Genomic DNA, 8,346 nt, shown 5'->3' with positions numbered 1-8,346 from the left:
GTTGTCTTCTCCATGGCAAATGATAAGGCCCCTAGTTATGATGGCTTCCTTTGTGAATTTTACAAAACATTTTGGTATGAGATTGGTTCAGACCTACATAAGGTTTACATTGAGGCCTACAATTCCCATTCTCTAGGCAATATTATTAACCAGGGGAATATCAAGTTCATACCTAAGGCAGGAGACCCTAAAGACATTTTTAATTGGAGGCCTATTCCATTGTTGAATGTCTCCTAGAAGATCATTGCCAAGGCTCTCTCTCTTAAAATCCATCATCTTCTTCCTTAGATTATTCGCCCTAAACAAACGAGTTTTATTAAATCCCATTATATCTTGGACAATATAATTGTTGTATGGGAAGGGATGGAATGGGCTCAACATTCAAAGCAATAGGCCATCTTTCTCAAAATTGATTTTGCCAAAGCTTATGATAGGATTGAGTGGCCTTTCATTCTTGCAATGCTTCAGGCGCTTGAGTTTGGCCCTACTTTTTTACATTCAGTCCATATGCTTTTTGGAGATGCCTCTACTTGCATCTCCATTAATGATTTTCAGTCTCAAGCATTTGGGCTTTATCAGTCAATTCACCAAGGATGCCTGCTGGCGCCCTCTTTATATGTGTTGGCAATAGAAGGTTGTGGGTATTTTCTCCCAAATGCCATCTCACAAAAGAAGGGTCCATGGTATTTCCCTCCTGGATTCCTCTGATCAACTTGTGAATGGTCATTTCACAGATGACTCATTCCTCACTCTCATAGAGGATGAAGAGAATATTGCCTCTACTTTGCAATGTCTTCACACATTCTATCTTGCTTTAGAGTCTGCTATTCAGTGGCACAAAACCCATTACTATAGATAGTCTTTCCTTCCCCATCCTACTTAGCTTGAGCAATATTAATGGAAATGGGTTCAACATGGGGAAGTCTTTCATTTTTTGGGCTTCCTCTTCATCTTCCAAGTCTCAGCTATTGAGCTCTAGAATGTGGTTCTTGCTAGAATAGAGAAGAAGCTAGAATATTGGATCACCAAAACTCTCTCACTTGTGGGAAAATTCCAGATTTGCTCCAAAGTATTGGCTGCCACCCATGTTTATTATTCTTCATGTTGGGCTCCTTCAAAGGCCTCTTACCTCAAACTCAGTCACCTATTACGTGACTTCCTCTAGGTATCAAATGCTTCTCACTAAGGCTTTCATAGAGTTTCCTGGGATTTCTGCTATCTTCCCAAAGAGTCAAGTGGCCTAGGCTTGTTGTCCATCTAGAAACAAGGTACTCCTTTATGTGCCAAATGGATGATTCAAGCTCTTTCTAGCAATGAAGCTTGGAATATTTTGTTAAGACATTGCATTTATTTAGGCTTTTCGATTCACCGACTAGCCTAGAAGGGGATTCGATTTTAGACCTTCCTTGTTACCACTGAACCTATCTAGATTAGGGTAGTTTTGTTGCCAAGAGTATTTGGAAAGCCTGGGAAGTAGTTAGTCCCTGGCTTCACTGGGTTGGTAATGGGTTCAGAGATGGGCTCTCCATGAACTAGCATAATCTCTGGTGGTCACCATTATTTTCTATCCAAGGTGTTCCCCTAGCTAAGGTGCATGGGGCTAATGCTTTGAATTTTTTAAAATGTGGAAAGGACCCCTAAAGATCTTTTTTCCAAAGTTACTATGAGCATACGGTCGTGGGAGGACATGAAAGTGCAATTCTAGCTCACTCATCTAGATCGGCATACTTTTGATCTTCTAGTTTCTATGGTGCCTCTACATTTGTTACATAAAGTAGGCATTCAGTTCTCTCCCCCTTGGTGGAAAGACTAGAAGTGGTATCTAGACACCCCGGTAACCAACTATAAGCCTAGGCTGGACTACTGATGGTTGGTTCCTCACCTTCCCATGGTTGATGTTCTCAACCAACAATGGCATTTGCAATCTTCACACCGTACTTGGAGTCACAGGTTCTCCACTGTGTGGCATGCCATTATTGAATCCAATTTTTGTGCATTTCGCTTGGTGTATTCTTTTCCAAGGCTTGCCTTTGGGCCCTTGGCTGTAGTACGTGGGAGTTCCCGACCCTCGTTGCCCTTTCTGTAGTCAACCAAAGTCTTTTTTGCACATTTTTTGGTTCTATTGATGGGCTCAGTGTTACTGGTGATGGATCCATGATCTCTTTTGCCCCTTCCACCCAGAACTTTTTTCTTGGCATATGGTTCTTCTGGGTGATAATACTCAGATACCCTTCAAATATGCCCAGATATGGCATGTTTTCAAATTGGAGATCTTATTTGCCATTTGGAAAGATTGCAATGCAGTCATTTATGCTAACAACACACTTGACATTAATGTGGCTCTATATGCTAAAGCATGTATTTATAACAATGTCATGTTGCAGATTCAAGTACAAACAGATAAAGTAGCTTTGGAGGTGGCTCACTTACAAGAGCTTTTGGCTCATTGGAGAAATGCCCCTTGTATGGTAGCTCATGTTTTTCTGAATTTGGCCTCCAGCGACTATACTCCTCATGGTCGCCATTGAGGACATAGTAATTTTGCTCATCGTTCGCACACGCCTGCACCGCTCTCCCAACAATGGTGCTTTTGGTTGGTGCCACTCTTTTGGAGGATCTAGTGATCGGCACCACTTTGCCTTGCCTCCCCAAAGGTCTAGTTCGGGGTGGTCCCTAGTGGCTCCTCCTGTTGCTCCTGCTACCGGTTGGCCCTCTGCTCACTTAGACCCCAAGTGGATGTTTCCCTGGCTGGACTTAGCCATTTCTCCTCCAAGGCCTAAAGGAGAAAAAGATGAAGATAATGCTACTGCTGATGATGATGGATGGGCTCCCCCTGAGCCATCTACTCACCCCGCCCTTAGATGGGGCTTTGATGATAAGGATTCTCCTCCCTCGACTGTGGCATTGGCGGTATGAGGATTTCTTTGTTTTTTGATGTTTTCTAAAAGTTTTTTTTTATGAATAGTTGATTTCCGGCTTGTGGCTATATGAACTCGCGAGGTGATCTTGTTTCCCTGGCCCTTTTTTTTGTGAATATGTAACTTTATTGTATTTTTTTTAATATAAGGAAGGGACTATTCATCAAAAAAAATTAAAAATAAAAATCATAGTGTGATTGGAAACACTAATTAAAAAATTTACCACAATTAAAATCAGAAACAAGAAAAATAAATCTAATAGATTATGAAAATTTGAAATTTTTACAATTTCAACCACATCTTATATAGGACCCTCTAAAAAATATAACACTATATAGATAGATCCTTCACACTATCAGTTTTACATATTAAAATATAACTTTTTTTTCACATACATAATAATAAAGCAATTCATCGTCTATTTGAATTAAAAGAAACACAATAGAATAAGCAAGAAAAGCTAATAAAATCTATAAATTCAAACTCCTAGATATCTTTTTTATGGAAAATGTTAATCTGCAATTGCTGGGAAAACGGTCATCTGTACCTTCATTTAGCAAAATATCAGCCTGAACCCTTTATTCTAAAATATTGGGCTTCTTCACATTATAATAATCTTGTTGCAGTTTGTTATCATGGCCAACTACTCAATCTGCAATACAACCCAGCATATTTAAGTCATCCATAAAAAATTAATGCTGCTCAGAGTTCTTCCAACACTAAAGACTGTATAAGCCATAAAATATACCACGTTGGTATTAAACAATGTACACTCTTTACAAAACTGTCTGAAAAGAGTTTCACCCAGCTTTCTTGAATGAATAAAGAGTTAAACACGTCCCCAACAAGGCCGACAAGCTACTATTAAATAAAATAATCACCCTGAGCAACTTATTACTATACCAAAACAAAATTGTCAACTGAGCAATTTGTGACTTATCTATGATATCACTTTCTGCAAACGTTTTGCAGAGACTTTGCTGGCTTCCGCGTTATCTCATATCTTGGAGATTCCCCATGAGTTGTCACGCGTTTGAAGTAAACCAAATAATAGAGCCCATATATTTACATTCTATATATACATATGTGTACCTAGAGATGGCTCAATGTTATGTTATATACACTCTGTATATATCTTCTCTTGAGAATGCAATATGCATATTGCTTTTAGGGTTAGGACACCTGGTTTAGATTGGTGTATGGCAATCAAGTGTAGAAAGTCTCAAAATTAGATTGTCCTTGGTGAACAATTTTTTAATAGATTTGATTATGTCTCTTCCAAAGTTTAAAGAGATGAATAGATTGAACACTAGTTATAGTCTCATTCATGGAGCAATCCAAAGGCTGAGATCATGGATTGGGTTCTTAGTGTGGTTTGTGCATCACCCTAAGCTCCATTCTCTTCTAAAATTCCATTGCAATAAGGTTCTAGAGAGCTCAAATTACAATGCCCACAAGGCCGACGAGGATTTTGGTGAAGAAAAAGATATAAGTTTTGAATCAGAAGTGAGGCATGCATTGGTGCTCCCTAAGGAATACTTGCAAAGAGTGTTTAGTATGTTTGATAGAGATGTTGATGGGTTGATCAGCAGTGAGGATATTAGAGGCATATTGGAGAATCTTGGATTGATTGTCAGCTCAGAACATGTGGACATTACACCTGATTTTTTAGGGTTTGATGAGTTTTTGGGCCTCTATAATAGCCTGTGGAATGAATACCATAGAGCTGGTGTGGAGGATGAGGATGGTGATGAGTTGATGGAGGTTTTCAATGTATTTGACAAAGATGGAGATGGGTATATCTGTGCTTCTGAACTGCAACAGATTCTGCATTCTCTGGGACTGAAGGAAGGAAGAAATATTTCAGTTTGTGAGAGCATGATCAGTAAAGTTGACATTAACTCTGATGGGAAAGTGGATTTCAATGAATTCAAGCATATGATGCTGCTCACATAGCTTTGGTTGTTTTACCAGATCTTCAAACGAGCTCATATTCTGTTGTATAGAGCATATAAATCCAATAGTAGAAATAGAACTATTTGGGTCTGGCTCCAGTAAACTGGCTTGAATTACACAGACTGAGTTGGAAAGTGGGGTTAGTTTTTTAAAACTTAGCCCCTCAGTTGTGCTCCTCCAAATAATTTAAGTGTACCCTTTGAAAATCAAACTTATGAAAGCAACTTGTTTTATGGTTGTATATTGGATGATGGATTTGCTAGTGACTATGGTATTTCTTTAATAAAATCATATCATAAAAAACTCAGCTGAAGTTTTCAATTCTCCGAGCTATATTTAGACCCTGCAAACATGATTATAGGTAAATTGTAATTGTATATCTAGTTAGAAATGAAGGACGACTAAAACCAAATTTTATTATGCGACATTTAGAACTGGCTTGTTTGTTGCAATATAGGGAGTGCTGATCTCATCAAATTGTTATGATGTTTGTTTAGATCTAACTTTTGAAATTATAATGAACTTTATATTAGAACACTGATAAATCTTAATAAATGGAGAGTGAAATGCTAATAAGATTATTCTTTAATTATTTGTTTCAAGCTTCCAGCTTTCTCACTTGTACACTATCATATTTTGAGATCTGATTATTCTGACATAGTTTGATAGATCTTTAAGCGGTTGGCTTTGCTAAAATGAATATTAACTTTGCTAAAATGGTCAAGATAGAAAGGATTGATTCATAAGACAATGTATTTCCAATAGGGTCGCAACAATCATTTGAAAAAAAGGATAAATCTTATTTGTTCAAACAGTCTACAACTAGATTCCATTTACTTTGTTAAATTTTGTATTTTATTATATTTTTAATCTTGCTACTGCTGGAAACACGGTCATTATATGTACACTCATTTACCAAAATATCAGCTGAACTCTTCATTCTACAGTATTGGTCATCTTTAAATTATAATAATTTTGTTGCAATTTTTTTATTATGGCCAACTACTCAATCTAGAATAAAACCCCGCATATTTTAAGTCACCTATAAAAATTCAGTGCATCTCAAAGCTCTTCCAACACTATAGACTGTATAAACCATAATATATAAATTTTTATATTAAATAATTCACACTCTTTTCAAAACTGTCAGCCAAGAGTTTCATCGAACTTGAATGAATAAAGAAGTTAAACCGGCCTCCAAGAAGGCCGACAAATTTCTATTAAAAATAATAATATTACCCTGAGCAGTTTATTACTATATCAAAAATGATGTCATCGTGTGCAAGTTATTTCCTAACTATGATCTCACTTTCTGCAATCTTTTTGGAGATTTAGGCTGGGGTCTCATGGGCACCCGCTTGCTTAAAAATAGAGCATGTGCGGCTGAGCTTTTTTAGGAATATTTAAAGGGGAGTAGTCTCATGGGCATTACATATAAATCTGCTTAAAAAAATTAGCTCTTAAATTGAAAGAAATATAAAAAATATAAATTGTTGTTTTTAGAATTTTTGGCAGGATGATTTCAATTTGGAGGGAAAATGATGAGTAGGTTCTTGTCAAGTGGCAGAATTCTTCTCTAAATAGTAGGGGCTATTTCCAGCCCCCCTTGCCCTTTTTTTGCATCTGCTCAACTAAAAAGTAGGGGCTCCTAGTTAATAGGAAAAGATTCCAAATTAAGCTTTAGCACTCCCAAAATATTATCATGGGACCTCCAGCTCCTTAAATATAGAGCCCAAGCCCCCCCATGGGACCCCAGGGTTAGCTGGTTTCTACGTTTATCTCAAATGCTGGAGATTCGTAGTGAGTTGTCACTCATTTGAAGGGTCCCTTTGGCATTGGGAATAGGCATATGTAAATTTTTAAAATTTTGAATTCTTCATTTGGATGCACTAAATTGAAATTGGAATATGAAATAAAATAAGAATACTTATTTCAATTTTGGCCCAAAAATGAGATTTTGTAATTCCACCTAAATAGGTGAAATACTAGTTTTATTTATTTTAGATAATATAAATTTTTGAGTTCATGTCAAATTATGATATGTACCCCTATTTTCTATTCCAGAATAATAAAGTACCTATACATTGCTCAATGTTATGCCATATATATAACATCTATATGTTCTCTTAATATGCAATATCTTACTGATTTTAGGTTTATTAGACCTGGTTTAGATTGGTTTATTGCAATCAGGTGTAGAAAGTTTTAATATTAAAATTTAAAATCTGTTATAGAAGGGTTAGATTTGTTTTAAAATATGATATTTTTTGGTGAGAAAAAATATTGAGAATATTACTTATTATAAGAAATTTTTAAATCTTAGATAAAAGCTTGCAACACAATAATAAATTGTGATTTTCTTATCTTGACTGTCTTAGATTCATTCTACTAAAATTTAATAAATGATAATAATAATAATTTACAACACAATGTATAATTTAAAAAAAAAAATCTCAAATCTTAACATTTTACTATTACTAATTCTAAATTATGATTTGTCTTAGATTCATTCTACTAAAATTTAATAAATAATAATAATAACAAAAGTACAACATATTATAATAATTAGTATTAAAAAAATCTTAAATCTTAATTTTAATTTTTTTTGGTCAATCTTAATTTAAAATATATATATTTTTCTCAAACACAATGTTTACCCATTTCCTAAGCTCAATCACTAACTTTGGCATCTTTTGATCAAATGGTTTAACCTTTTACACAGTTTTGATCAATAATTTTTAAAATTTCACAATTAAAAATCATTTAAAACTTTTTCTAGTTATGATTTAGAGCTTAACTATTTTGGTATAATATTTTAACTATTTTGATTTTAGGTTCTATTTTCATTAACACTGTAACTATACTTATGAAGGAAAGAGCTGTTGGGAATTTTGAGCAACCTGTGAATATGAAGATCCATCAAAGCATTAGGGATTTTAGGGAGAGGTTGTATTTTGTAGAGCTGTGGAAGATGTGCATGCAAACTGTTTTACAAATATATCTCAATCACATGTGAAGGCGTAGATAGAACTTGCAAATGCTTGAAGAGAATGCCCCAAGGAAACACGGCCTTCTCATGAAGATAGAAAGTACTTCATAAATCTGCAAAGGTAGCGTGGTCAAGAGAGAACGTTACAATACTTGTTGAAAAGGTTCTAGAAACTTTAAACAAAATAAGTTGGCAGAAATAAAGTGGACTCCTTGATCTCTCCTCACATGTTTTGACTACGTTCGTGCCAATAAGAGTGCTCAAAAAGCTTATTGATATCCATTAAACCGTAGTAAGATTTCTCAGAATACCTCAAATATATGTCAGCTTGTGGACTTGTTGGTAGTATGGGGAGCTTTAAAGAACACTGCTAGAATAAATTTGTAACAAGGTTTACTTGTAATCAATGTGAAGATGTAGATGGGATTTTTGCATCCAGCTGTCAGCGGCGGCAGGATGCAGAGTAATAAATAGAAGAAAAGT

This window comes from Cupressus sempervirens, chromosome 2 (assembly GCF_028749045.1).
Source record: "Cupressus sempervirens isolate cs-2001-9-10 chromosome 2, ASM2874904v1, whole genome shotgun sequence".
Classification (NCBI taxonomy): Eukaryota; Viridiplantae; Streptophyta; class Pinopsida; order Cupressales; family Cupressaceae; genus Cupressus; species Cupressus sempervirens.
The sequence above is the reverse complement of the archived record's forward strand: the minus strand, read 5'-3'. Positions refer to the sequence as shown.